The 12,814-nt window shown below is 57.0% G+C and overlaps 1 protein-coding gene across 1 annotated transcript in view; it reads left to right on the top strand.

Annotated features, from left to right (window-relative positions):
• Positions 1 to 4,404: 4,404 nt before the first annotated feature.
• Positions 4,405 to 12,814, top strand: part of PTPRS (protein tyrosine phosphatase receptor type S) — a 99,927-nt gene continuing 91,517 nt past the window's right edge. Inside the window, exon 1 of the mRNA XM_078057154.1 lies at positions 4,405 to 4,567. The gene's annotated coding sequence lies outside the window, so the exon portion shown is untranslated. The remainder of the gene's footprint in view (positions 4,568 to 12,814) is intronic.

Raw genomic sequence — 12,814 nt, forward strand, 5'->3', positions numbered from 1 at the left:
ACTGTAGCTTTGTTTTTTGTTTTTTGTTTATTAAGTAGGCTCCATGCCCACTGTGGAGCCCAACACGGGGCTCGAACTCATGACCCTGAGATTAAGACCCGAGCCGAGATCAAGTCAGATGCCCAACTGATTGAGCCACCCAGGAGCTCCTGGTGACTGTTGCTTTGTAATAGCATTGGGAAATTGGGAAGTGTGAGCCCCCACCTTTGTTCTTTTTCAAGATTGTTTTGGTTATTCTGGGTCCCCTGAATTCTCATGTGAATTTTAGGATCAGCTTGTCAATTTCTGCAAAGAGGCCAGTTGGGATTTTGATAGGAATGAGATCGGAATCTGTTCAATTTGGAGAATATTGCCATTTTAACAATATTAAGCCTTTCAACCCCATCCACAAATGAGCTGTCTTTCATCTATTTAAGTCTCCTTTAATTTCTTTCAGCAACACTTTGTTGTTTTTTTTTTTTTTAAAGATTTTATTTATTTACTTGAGACAGAATGAGAGAGAGAGAGAGAGCACATGAGAGGGGGGAGGGTCAGAGGGAGAAGCAGGCTCCCTGCCGAGCAGGGAGCCCGATGCGGGACTCAATCCAGGGACTCCAGGATCATGACCTGAGCCGAAGGCAGTCGCTTAACCAACCAAGCCACCCAGGCGCCCCAACACTTTGTTGTTTTTATAGTATAAGTTTTGCATCGCTTTTGATAAATGCATTCCTATGTATTTTATTCTTTTTGATCAGTTGTAAATGGAATCGGTTTCTTAACTACATTTTGTTTGTCCATTGCTACCGCATGGGAAGTACGATGGATTTTTGTGTATTGATCCTATGTCCTGCAGCCCCAAGGAATGGGTTTACTAGTTTTAATACTTTGTGGATTCCTTAAGATTTTCTAAACACAACATGATGTCACGTGCAAATATAGCTAGTTTTACTCCTTCCTTTCCAAACTGGGTGCGTCTGATTTCATTTTCTTGCCTAATTGCCAGGTTCTCACCTCCAATACCACATTCAGCAGGAATGGTGAGAGCAGACATCCTCGTCTCGTTCTTGATCTTGGGGGGAAGAGATCCAGTCTTTCACCATTAAGTTATGATGTTAGCGATAGATGCATTTTTTCAGGCTGAGGAAGTGCCTTCTATGCCTTGAGTGTTTTTATCACGCAGAGATGTTGAATTGCGTCAAATGCCACAGCCAGGATTTGAAGCTATGACTCTGGAGCACCAGTGTTTACCTGATACACTAAATTAGTGGACACCCAAAGGAGCCCCACATGGAACCCAGTAAAGAGCAGGTGGTTAGCAAATGGGGTGTTCCCATCTGCCCCTTTTCTCTTTGGCATTTGAGGTAAACCGAGAGAGAGAGAGAGAGAGAGAGAGAGAGAGAGCATATACACAGTGTTTAATTGGAGGGGATGTATCACCACGGTGAAATTGCTGGCATAGGGGCAAAGTTGCTGGGGAGGTGTTTTGGACCTGTCTTGCAGGGATTTAAGGCTGGGTTCTGTGCAGACAATCCTGAACTTGGCATGAGGAGTCCTGTTTATATACAGTAATGGACAGCTGATGGTTCTCTTGCAGTTGCCTTGACAAAAACACGATGGAGCTAATTACCAGGTTCTGGGAGACGCTGGGGCGGAGGTTGGGCTGGCAGGGAAGGAGGAGGCCCTCCCCACCCGCCTGCAGAAGAAGATGGAAGTGTTCATGAGCTGAACTTTTCACCCAACAAACAATGAGTCACACCCACAGCGTGCCAGGTGCTGGGGTCTGCAGACATCAAAGAGACCCAGAGCCCCCCAGGCCCCACCTCCCAATCCTACTGCTTTCCACAGTGTGGAGCTTTGAGGCTTAAGCCATGCCCCTGGGGAGAACATTCCCTCCTGGTTCTCTTGGAGCTTTGGCTTACGGGAAGTCTTGGTTTGGTGTTACTGAATCCTTAACACCTTCCTGACACTTGCCAAGCTCCTGTGGCTGCAAGATAGCTGTGACAATATCAGACTAGAGTGTTCTGTTCTCCTGGTATTGATTTTTCGGTCACCTAGCTAGCTACCCTGGTTTCCCCATTTCCAATGGCCCCATTTATCAAGAAACCCTCTTCTAGGTTAGGTGTCAGGTGTTTGACATGATGTAACTCATTTTTCCCTCCCAACAGCCCTGGGAGATAGAGACCATTACTATCCCCCATTTACAGATGGGCAAATGGAGGCACAGCTCTCATGGGGAGACAAACAAAAACAAGCAAACTGACCAACATATAAAGTCAGTCCAAATTGGAATAAATAAACTGGTACTGAGATGATGATGAACGTTAGGAGGATGGGCAGGGAGGGTCTCTTGGAGAATTGAAGGATGAGGGGGATCCGACCTTGGGAAGAGCAGGAGGAACAGTGTCCTAGGCAGAGGGAACAGCCCATGGAAAGGCCCCGAGGCTGGACTGTGCCATTGGCAAGGAACAGTGAAGAGGAGGTGTGGGTGGAGTGGAGTGAGCAAGGGGTACAGATGGAGGTGAGGACAGGGAGGTGACAGGGGCAGGTTGTTCAGGACCTTGTAGACTGTAGGGAAGACTTGGGTTTTTACTCTGAGTGAGATATTATCTATCTCCTTCACTGGATTTTTAACTCCTGCAAGGCAGGAACGTTTTTTAGCCTGTTTTGTTCACTTCTGTGTCTTCAACGCTTAAAACAGCATGGCACACAGAGTGATGGCCTGAAGGGATGGGTTTCCTGGGCATAAGCTGCGCTGGATCTTACGCCCTTTCCTCTGCTGGTCGCAAGAACTCTTGAGAGGTAGATGTGGTTGCCCCTTTTGTGGATGGGAACAGTGAGGCTGGGTGGCTCGTTCAAGGTGCCTCCCCTAATAGGTGGCAAGGCGGGGGTTCCTGACATACCCAGCCTTCCAGAGCTAGCAGTCTCATTTCGCTCTGCCTTCATTGGGCACACACAGCTTGAACATCTACTATGTATGAGAAACCATCTCCGAGATGGGGTTGGGTCTCCATTGTGGGGATGAGAAAACCAAGACCAGATTGTCAATGGTTAGGTCAGGGTCATGCAGCTAGGAAGGAGAACCAAATAGGCTCCTCAAACCTGGCCGCTGCACTGGCCGCCAGGAAACTCCAAGCTTAATTTAGGTTCCTTGTTTAATTATTCATTCTCTCCTCTCTCTTCTCCTATTTATGACTTCCGCCTTCTCATCTTGTTCCCGGGGTTAATGCTTTTTGTTTATATCTGCATCTTTGGCCTGGAATGAATGAATCAACGATTTTGGAGGAAAAACCCCAAATTCTAAACTTGTGTCCTTTTGTGGGCACGAGGCCCTCTCCAAATACATACCTTGGAGAAATAAAACACCTTCAGCGTGTTCAGAGCTCATCTGGAAGTGTGCGATCTTGTTTGGTGTCTTTGAGCCCCCCAACCTCCTATGGTAATCCTTCCCCTTTATTTCTCTTTGTCTTTTTTTCTCATCCCATTTTCAAGCACCAACTACAAGCTAGGCAGCACATCCTCGACAGTTCATCCTTACACTCTCTATCTTGCCTCATTTCACAGACAGGACACTGACCCCCCCCCAAGGGGCAAGCCCATTTTGCAGGTGGGAAAAACTGAACCTCAGGGACCTACACAGCCAGTCAGTGCCTGAGCTGGGTGGGGCTCCCAAGGAACGGTAATGAGGTGGGATGTTTGTAAAGTGCTGACTCGGTAGGAAATGCTCCCTCATCCATTCAACCCATACGAAGGGGATCCCCAGGCCCTTTGGAGTCACACCCTAGTGTGACCAGAATAAAAACAGCATGATGGATTAGAGAATGGAGCATCGGTGGCGGTGATCAAGGAGGGCTTTTCCCAGGAGCTGCCACTTGAGCAGAAATCCTAAGGAGAAGGGAAAGATCTCGGGGGAGCACTATTCCAGGTGAGGAACGGCAGAGGCAAGGGCCCCGAGTGAGGAGGGAGCCGGGGTGGAGGAACCGTAAAGAGCCAGCTGGGGTGGGGCATGGGCACCCACCGGCAAGTAGTGGCTGCAAATGTGGATGCATTCGAAGGGCGCTGGGGGAGCCAGAGCAGAACTGAAAGCAGGGCCTGGCAAGCACCACGCCCTAGGTGCCAAGTGTCCTGCGTCTCGGACGCGGAACCGTGGCCGGAGAAGTCCCTCGCGCAAACGCCACCGCCCACGCGTCCCGCGTATCCCAGAGCACCGCGCCCCACGTGCTCTCGCGGCCCTTTAAACGCCCCGGGGCCACCTGACCAACCCGCGCCGTCTCATTGGCCGGGGGGCGTGGCTGCCGCGCTGCTGCGCAGTGACGCGCGCGGATCGGCCCCGCCCCGGCCCCGCCCCCGGCCGGCGGCAGCGGCGGCGGCGGCGCTGGCGGAAGGGATGACGTCACCGGCTGGGGGGGCGCGCGATCCGGCGCGAGGGGAGCGCGAGCCGCAGTGAGTGTCCTCGCGCCGCCCGCCCGGCAGCCCGGCCGGCGCGCGCACGCCGCGAGCCGCTGGCGCTCGGGCTCCGCTCGAATCCCATGCAACAGCCAGGATGTGAAGCGGGGCAGAGCCGGGGGAGCCCAGCCCAGCCAGCCTCCAGGTAAAGGGCGGGGGGGGAACCCGTGAATTCGATTAAAAAACAAATTGCAGGCGCTCCAGTGGGGGTCTCGGAGGCAGCGGAGTGGGCAGCGCGCCGGCTTTGTGCCGGGAAAGCCTGCACGGCCATTGTGCTCGGAGGATGCTCCGCTGCAGCCGGCTGCACGCCCAGCCGCTGCGCCTGGCTAGCGGCGTCCGAACAATGCCCCCGAGGGGCTGGGCCGGGGTGGGCAGGGGCCGCGGGGAGGGCTCTGCGGGCGGGGCTGGGGGGGCTTCGCCGCGGCGGGGGAGGGGGCTGGGCTGGAATCGCCCGGAGCGCGGCGTTGGAAGCTGCCCAGCGCCGCCGGCTGCACCACCCCGGGCTGCGGGCGGGGCAGAGGCGCGGAGGGGGGACGCGCGTGTGTGCGGAGGGGCTGCTGGCCCCGGCGGCTCCCGGCCAGGCTCCCCGGGCGGGTCCTGGAGGCAGGGGGCGCTGTGCTGGGGGAGGGGGGGCTCGCGGGCGCCCCGGAGTGGAGACCAGCCCGGGACGGGTGGCTCCAGATGGGAGCGAGGGTGGACCGGCCGGTGCGCCCAGGGCGGCTGCTCTGCCCGCCGCCTTCGCTCTCCAGTCCCCCTCCCCTGGAGACCTCCGACTCAACGCCGTCTCACCCTAGCGCCCTCCCGGCCTCGTCGATCCCCGGGGAGGGGGGCCGGCCCTCCAGCACCCTGGCCTTGCCCCACCCTTCCGCGGCCCCGGCGCCCCCTCCCAACCCCCCAGGCGGGGCGAGGCTCAGCCCCTAGCCCCAGGGACTCTGGCGGACAGACTGACGGGCTCGCGCACCGGGCACCCGACCTCTCCTCGGCGCTGGGGGCCCCTTGGGGATCCCGGGAGAGGGGAAGCCGCCCCTTGAGCCACCAGCCCCGGGGGTTTTGCGCGCCCCGGGAGCCCCCTTAGGGACGGGGGGGGGAGGGGAGGTGACGTCATCCGGGGGGGCGGAGCCGTCGGAACCGGGTGAAGGGGGCGCTGGGGGGGGGCGTGCCCTGAGGAGAGCTCCTGGAGTTAGGGTGCCCGAGCCCTGGGCGCAAGGGTTTCGGCCAGGTTGCGACCAAGTTCATTGCTCCTTATGGAAATTTCTCCCAAATTTAAGATCCCCCTTAGCACCACCCAAGTCCTGGACACTTCCCTCCGTGAAACCCCCCTAAATCGGAGAAGTCTCCTTCAGCTGCTTTTCTCCAGAATTCTCAAATCAGGGAACCCTTCCGCAAACTGGGTTTTTTTTTTCAGTCACAGTCCGCACCGCCCCCCAATCTGGAACCTCTTCCTTAGTGACCCTTCCCCCCATTTCCAATTCTCCTCTGGTAGCCCTGTAAATGGGCAGCTCTTGAGAATACCCGTTCCTGAAATTTAGTCACCCCCTAGGGACCTCATCTCCCAAATTAAGAAACCTCCCCAGCGCCTCCAACTGGGGGACACCTCCCCTCCCCTTCCTAAGGCTCAACTGGGATTCCCCTGTTCCCCCCATCTCAACCTGGGGGAGTCCCCATTCTGAGCATGGGGCCCTTCTATCACTGGCCAAACCCCTGAAAAACCAGCCTGGCCAACACAGCTAGCGAAGGGGGGGTGTCTGAAGTGTCCAGGTTGTGTCTTAGCCCTCTAAGAAGCTCGGACAAAGCTGGAGGGTCCCCGAGAGTCCCCAGGACAGGGACCCACCTGCTCTGAGCCCCCAGCGTCCTCCACCCAGACTTTGGCTTGCTGGGGTTCTGGATTTCCCTCCATGTCCCCCATCACTACTGTTCCTGGGGCGCAGGGGGCAAGGGCTCCTTTTGTTTGGGGCACCTCCTTCCCCCTCAGAGCCGCCTCCCGCCCAGGAGAAGAGACAGCCAGTCCGCGCCTCTACTCCTGTGATACCAGCTGCTGCTGCTGGAGCTCTTAGTAATGGCCGAGGGATTCGGTCGAATCTGCCATTTGCATAGCTCCCCTCCCCCTCCCAGGGTCCCTTCCTTTGTGCCCCCCTCCTCCTGCCAATCTCGCCCGCCTTCTGTCCCTCAGCTCTCTTCTTCCTCTGCCAGCTGACACTTTGGCTGCGGAAGGCGGCAGCTGGGGCTGGGGGCGGCTGCTTCCCTCCTCCACATCCCAGAGCCCACCAACTTGGACCTGGGTCCCCGGCTGCAGCCCCCTGCCCCCTACAGTGCCCTCCGCCCAGCCTTTCTTGCTCCCTGCTGTCTGTGTGTGTCTCCATTCTTCTTCTCCAGAAAGCTTCGTCCTGCCCCATCCCCTGGGCCTGGGGGGCACCTTCACCATGACGGTGCACTTCTGCTTGGGGCCTGGGCTCCCCACAGCCCCCTGGGGGATGCCACCCGCCATACTCAATTGCCCTGAGACTTGGTATAATTGGGCTCAGGCAAACAAAACGTCGCGGGAGACCCGGCCTGCCTGGTGAGCTCATGCGCTTTCCTATTCCTGTCACCCCAGCCGATGACATCGGCCCCCCAGGGGGTGACGGGGGTTCGTGCTGTCATGCCAGTGGCTGTCCTGAGAGGGGAGAGGCAATGGCCTGGCCCACTCCCCACCCCCTGCAGGAGACCGGATGGGGCATTCTGGTGTGGCCAGGTATGGCCTTGGAGGACGCCGCCCGGGGTGGTCGCTGGGCTCCCTGGGGGATCCATCCTCCCCCCAGGATCCCTTCCAGGCCCGTGAGCTGGGCACATGCTGGGTGCAGGGAGAAGGGGTACCGAGAGCCAGGCACCCATCTGCTGCCCGCACAGGTTGTGGCCCGTGGACCGGTGCTTCTGTTTCTGTCCCCTCCAGCGGAGATTCCGAGCGCCTTCCCTGCTTCCCAGGGAATTCCGGGTGTCTCCGTGTGTCCCTGGGCCACCTTTGGAGACTTGAGGCATTTTTTGCCCAACACCAGGACCATAGCTCTGGACCAGGGTGTGAGGAGCGGGTGCAAGGGGGAGGAGCTCCCCGGACGTCAGGGACTTAGTTGTGGCATCTGGGTGGGCAGTTCTGGAACCACCACCATCCACCCATTGCTTCTTCTTTGGGTCACACAGAGCTTGGGGCTCTGCCTGGGGTTCCCTGGACCCTGGGCCGGTGACAGAGATGGATCTACCTCTGCTTGTCAACTTTCGGGGCGTGAATCGGTTTCCCTTCCTGCCTTCTGGGTCAGCACCGAGGAACGTGTCGCAAGGCTTGGTGTGCAGCGCTCCCCTCGGACTGCTGCTTCCTGGAGTGGGGTGCCAGGAGACCTGTGGCTCTGCTGATTACTCCAGCAGCCGAGTGGCCCAAATGATGGTCAGCGAGGTGGCCCGGGAGGGAGGAGGGACGAGGGATGGGCGGGGATGCTGAGGCTCCAAGGCGCAGTGTGGCCTTTCCACCCAGGTGCCCTGCAGCCCTGCGTTCACCTGCTTCCCGTGACTTTAGTACAGCCGCCGTGCGTGGGGGGCAGAGGGGGGCGTGTAGAGAGTTCGGCATTGGGAGGAAAACCCTAAAAATAAAGGTGGATATTTATAAACCCAGCGGGTTTGGGGGATAATTGACAAAGCTTAATGTTTTCAACTGAGAGCGGTTCCCCCCCTCCCCCCCGACTGCGTTAGTTCCATTTGTGAAGTCATTTGGAGACAGCGGAAGGTTCTTGAAGTGTAGTGGGCTCCGTGGGCGAGTTGCGGGCTGTGGTCCCTTTCCAGGGGTCTTGTGCTTCTGGAGGGAGGCAGGGCGCCCAGGCAGGGGTGCTGAGACGCCAGAGGCCCCAGCTTCCCAATGCATCCAGAGCAGCCTCCCAGCATCCCCTCCCACGGGTGGGCATCCCATTTCCCAGAATTTGCGAGAAGGAGGCCGCCCTCTCCTGCGACGCTGTTACGCGTTGCCCTTGCTCTGTCCTTCCCCGCAGCAAAGATGCCCGGGTAGGTTATTTGGAGAGACCCCAGCTGCCTGCCGGGCAGGGTGGCTCAGCCTCCGGTGGGGACAGGAGGGGACGAGATAAAGGCATCACTACCATGCCTGTGTGGGATCCACGTGCCGATCCAATGGGAAACCTGCCGTGGGTCCGTGGACAGAGTCACACCATCGCCCGAACTGGGAGGGGGTGGGGGAGGAGGGTTCAAGGGCTTTTCAGATGTTTTTATTTATTTATTTATTTATTTTTTATAAAAGAATTTGTTTATTTATTTGACAGGGAGAGACACAGCGAGAGAGGGAACACAAGCAGGGGGAGTGGGAGAGGGAGAAGCAGGCTTTCCGCTGAGCGGAGAGCCCGACGCGGGGCTCGATCCCAGGACTCTGGGATCATGGCCTGAGCCGAAGGCAGACGCTTAACAACTGAGCCACCCAGGCGCCCCTTCAGATGTTTTTAAAATTTTGTCTTCTCCTCACCTGACTTTGGTCTGGAACCAGAAAGCTGCAGGCTTGGCTTTCAGGGCAGAGGAGAGAGGGTGCTGGAAGGGGATGGAGGTTCAGGTGCATGTCACCCTGTCACAGGGAGGAGGGACAGCCCAGAGACAGCCCCATCCTAGCTCTGAGATGCACAGCAGGTGCTGATATCCGGGTCTCTCAACCCTGCGGTCCAGGGTGTCACCCGCCTAGCCTTCTAGAAGCTCCAGGTATCAAGTGTAGTATGTGGGTTTTTTTTCTTTAAGGAAAGAAAAGACACTCAGGGAAAAAAAAAAAAAGAAAAAAACCCCGACGTACCATTTCTGTCTTGTCTCTGGCTGATATTTCAGAAGCGTGGGGGGGTTGTGCGTGGGGAATATGAAAAATCAATTGGCTTACACTTCTGCAAAGGCGAAAATTAACGAGCGGGCGGGAGTGACTCATGGACAGGGCCTCGACTTTCTCGCACTGCCTCATTTTTGTCTTTCCTTTCCCTGCCCTCCTCCGAGGAGACGCTAGTGCCCCCGCCCCTCCTGGGGCCTGGCCAGGCTGGACGTTGGGGTGGGGGGTTGCTATTCTGAGCTCCCAGGAATCCCTTCTGTTTCCTGGGATCTAGGCATCCTCCGTCCTGCGGAGGCCAAAGGGATTCTGTACCTGAAAATACACCCAGGGTCTTGCCTGGCGTTTGTGTTTTCTGATCATTCCCGCAGATTTCACCCTGGTGTTGGGGGTGGGGGTGGGGGTCTCGGAGCTTGGGTTTCTGGATTGCAGTGACCCCTCCCCCGAAAATACCTTAACTGGGGCTCCATCGCAGTTTTTTTCTTTCTTTCTTTTTTTTTTTTTTGAAGGGGCTGAATTTGTCGTGAACTCCCCGGGTGGTGTCTGCGGCTTTTGAGTTTTATATTTGTTTGGTTTTTTAAATCTTTGCTGTTAGCCCCTTTTAGGAAGGTCAGGAGTGTCCTGTCCTACTGAGAGAATCCCAACTCCTCCCCCCCCCCACGCCCCCCACCAGGTTTTCTCCTTTCTGTCTCCCTCTCTGGGTGGCCTCACCTCTGCCTTTTACCCTCTCCGAATGGGAGACTCCTTGCTTGCAAGATGAGGTTGTGCCTTTGACTTCGGGGTCCTGACTTCTGCACCCCTCCTCTGCTGGAGCTGTGCAAACTTGGAGGTTGGTTGGCCTCTCTGTTTCTTCATCTCTGAGATCAGGACCCGTTCATGGCCAGCCAGGACACGAGATGCTTCTGGTAAAGCACCTCCCTCGGGTCTCGGATGTGACCGCTGCTGGCTGTGCATGCCCTGGGACACCCACACCCCGTGTTGCCCACCAGCCACAGCCCCAGAGGCTTAGAGGCCTAGGACTCTAGGATGGAGGCAGGCCGGGTGCACAGAGGCTGGGAGGATGCTCTATTGTCATGCTGTTGCGTGGGTAGAAATTCAGGGGTTCTGGGGAAGCGAGGTCGACGCATCTGTGTGTATATAATTTAATGCCGCTTATAATTAACCCCGTGATCAGCAAATGAGGGGATGTCGGAGGGGAGATGATAATAGCCACTCCGCCTTATTTGGACTTGGCGCCCGTACCAGGCCCTGTGCTGAGCAAGCATATGAGGAGCATTCTCATTGCCTTTAACCTTCACACCCCGCCCCCGCCTTTCTTGCAGTGTTCGTGCACAGAGCCCCATTTTGCAGAGGGGGAGACTGAGGCCCAGGAAGGGCCTTCGCTGGCCTGAGGTCACACAGATGGGTGACAGAGGAAGGAGTCTCATCCGGGACCAACGGATGCTAGAACCTGAGGTCTTAACTCCTGGGGGCAGGGACCTGGCTCTCTGTCCAATTGTCCAAGAAGTTGTTCTGATGCTCGCTCACCTGCTGGGGCTCCTGAGGGTCCCGGTGGAGACGCTGGGGCTCCCAGCTGCCCTCCGTGGAGGGTGAGAGCTTGGACGCTGGACTGGGGCTGCCTGGGGCTCGCATCCCCTCTCCGGCTGTGTGATGGGGGCGAGTTGCTCAACTTCTGTCCTCCCGTTATCTTGTCTACAGAATGGAGAATAATGGTAGCCCCTGCCCGGCGTTGTTGGGGGGATTAAGTGAGTGAATACATGGGAAGCGCTGTGCTGATATGTTGTCTGGACCCGCCCAGCAGGGGCTCCCCAGCAGCCCCCCGATGGGGTCCAGCATGGGAGGGATGTCAGGATGACTCAGCCACTGCAAACTGGGGCGTTCCCCGTCACTGGCTGCCTAATCAAGGCCGCCCCACTTCTGTGGCAGGATCGGAGCCACTGGAGGCCTGGCGAGGCAGGCGGGGAGGGCAGGCGGCTGCCAAGCAAGACTTGGGCACTCCTGAGACCCAGGTGGTGGCCCCCTGGCTTCCAAGGCCCAGGGTGGGTCTGACTGAGCGCCCCCCCCCCCCGCCCTGGGGAGGTCTCAGCTTTGATGGCGGCCCCACAGAGGGGTGCCCTGGAAAGGGGTCAGTGTGCAAGCTTGGCACCAGGCCATTCATTCATTCACCAATTCATTCATTCAGTCAATTAGCCTTTGTTGAATACTGTCCGCTAGAGAACGCAGGAGCCAGCCTCTGGGTTCGAATTGCATCCAGCTCTGCGACTCACCAGCTGTGAGGTCTCGGGTTAGTTCTGTAGCCGACCCGTGCCTCAGTTTCCTCATCCGTAAAATGGGGGCTTTTGCACTGCCTCACTCATGATAGGGGTATCATGTGGGCTCTAGGAGCTAAGATCTGCCTGGTAGACAGAAAGCTCTGTGTACGTTCTTTTTCCTTTTTTTTTTTTTTTTTTTAAATAAAAGCAAATTGAAATTAAATTCTGTGGATATAGCAGTAAACCAGGCAGGCTCGGTCCCGTGTTCCTTGGACCCTGCAGCTCAATGGGGGAGGCAGTGAGTACATAAATAAGCAAGGTAGGGTCGACTATGGTAGGTCCTGCTGAGACCGGAAATGCGGGCAGGACCTGGCAGGACACCGGCCACTCTTCTGTCTGGGGGGGACACGGAGGGCCTTTCTGAGGGGCCGACCTCTGAGCTGAGACTTGAAGGTAGTCGGATGTGCAGGCACTGGGGACAGCATTTCAAAGCTGGGAGGGGCCTCTGGGAGGGGAGGCCACACGGGCCCTGACACTGAGCAGTTCCTACTGTATTTTAAACACGTGTGGCCAGAGTTTGCTGGAAGGCCCCCCCTACCATGCCGCTGCAAGCTTGGGTGTGAATATCATTGCCAACAGAGACCCCTGTGGGGAGATGGGGAAACATCACTTGGAACAACCATCAGGCCGAGGCCCAGAGAAGGAGAGGAACCAGCCTGAGACCACACAGCCACTGACTGCTGGGCTGGGCCGGGCCGGGCCTCGACCTCCCACCAGCCCGGAGCAGGAAACTGAGGCAGGAGGATGTGGTAGGAACATCTTCTCAAACCCCAGTGCCCATTCAGGCTGGGCAGGTAATGCCTGTGGGTGATGTTCCCTGGGCAGGGCCCACCTGGCCAGATCTGAGAAAAAGCAGAAAATCCCGATTTTACATGAAATTGCCCCATTTTACATCATGGGAGCATTCTTTTCCTGAAAACACCTGCCCTTGCTGGGTGTGACCTGGACCCCTCCTTTGCCCCTCTCTGAGCCTCAGTTTCCCAGGCTGTCCCATGGGTTTGAGAGTCACTGCCACCTGGACAGGTTACTCAGAGGCCCCGGTGAGATAACTCACGGGGAGGGCTGAGGACGGCCTGGGTCAGCGTCCGCGCTCGATAAACGTTGGCTCTGATTATATTAATATTGGTCATAATGATAAACTTGACTTAGATGAAATGCTGTCCGGAAGGGAGCCTGCTCATTCCGAGGGGCAGGGCTGTGAATTATCTTCTGGCTGCAGGACCCGTTCCTCAGGCTCTCGTCTTTTCCGGAA

The sequence above is a fragment of the Halichoerus grypus genome, chromosome 1 (assembly GCF_964656455.1).
Source record: "Halichoerus grypus chromosome 1, mHalGry1.hap1.1, whole genome shotgun sequence".
NCBI classification, from domain to species: Eukaryota; Metazoa; Chordata; class Mammalia; order Carnivora; family Phocidae; genus Halichoerus; species Halichoerus grypus.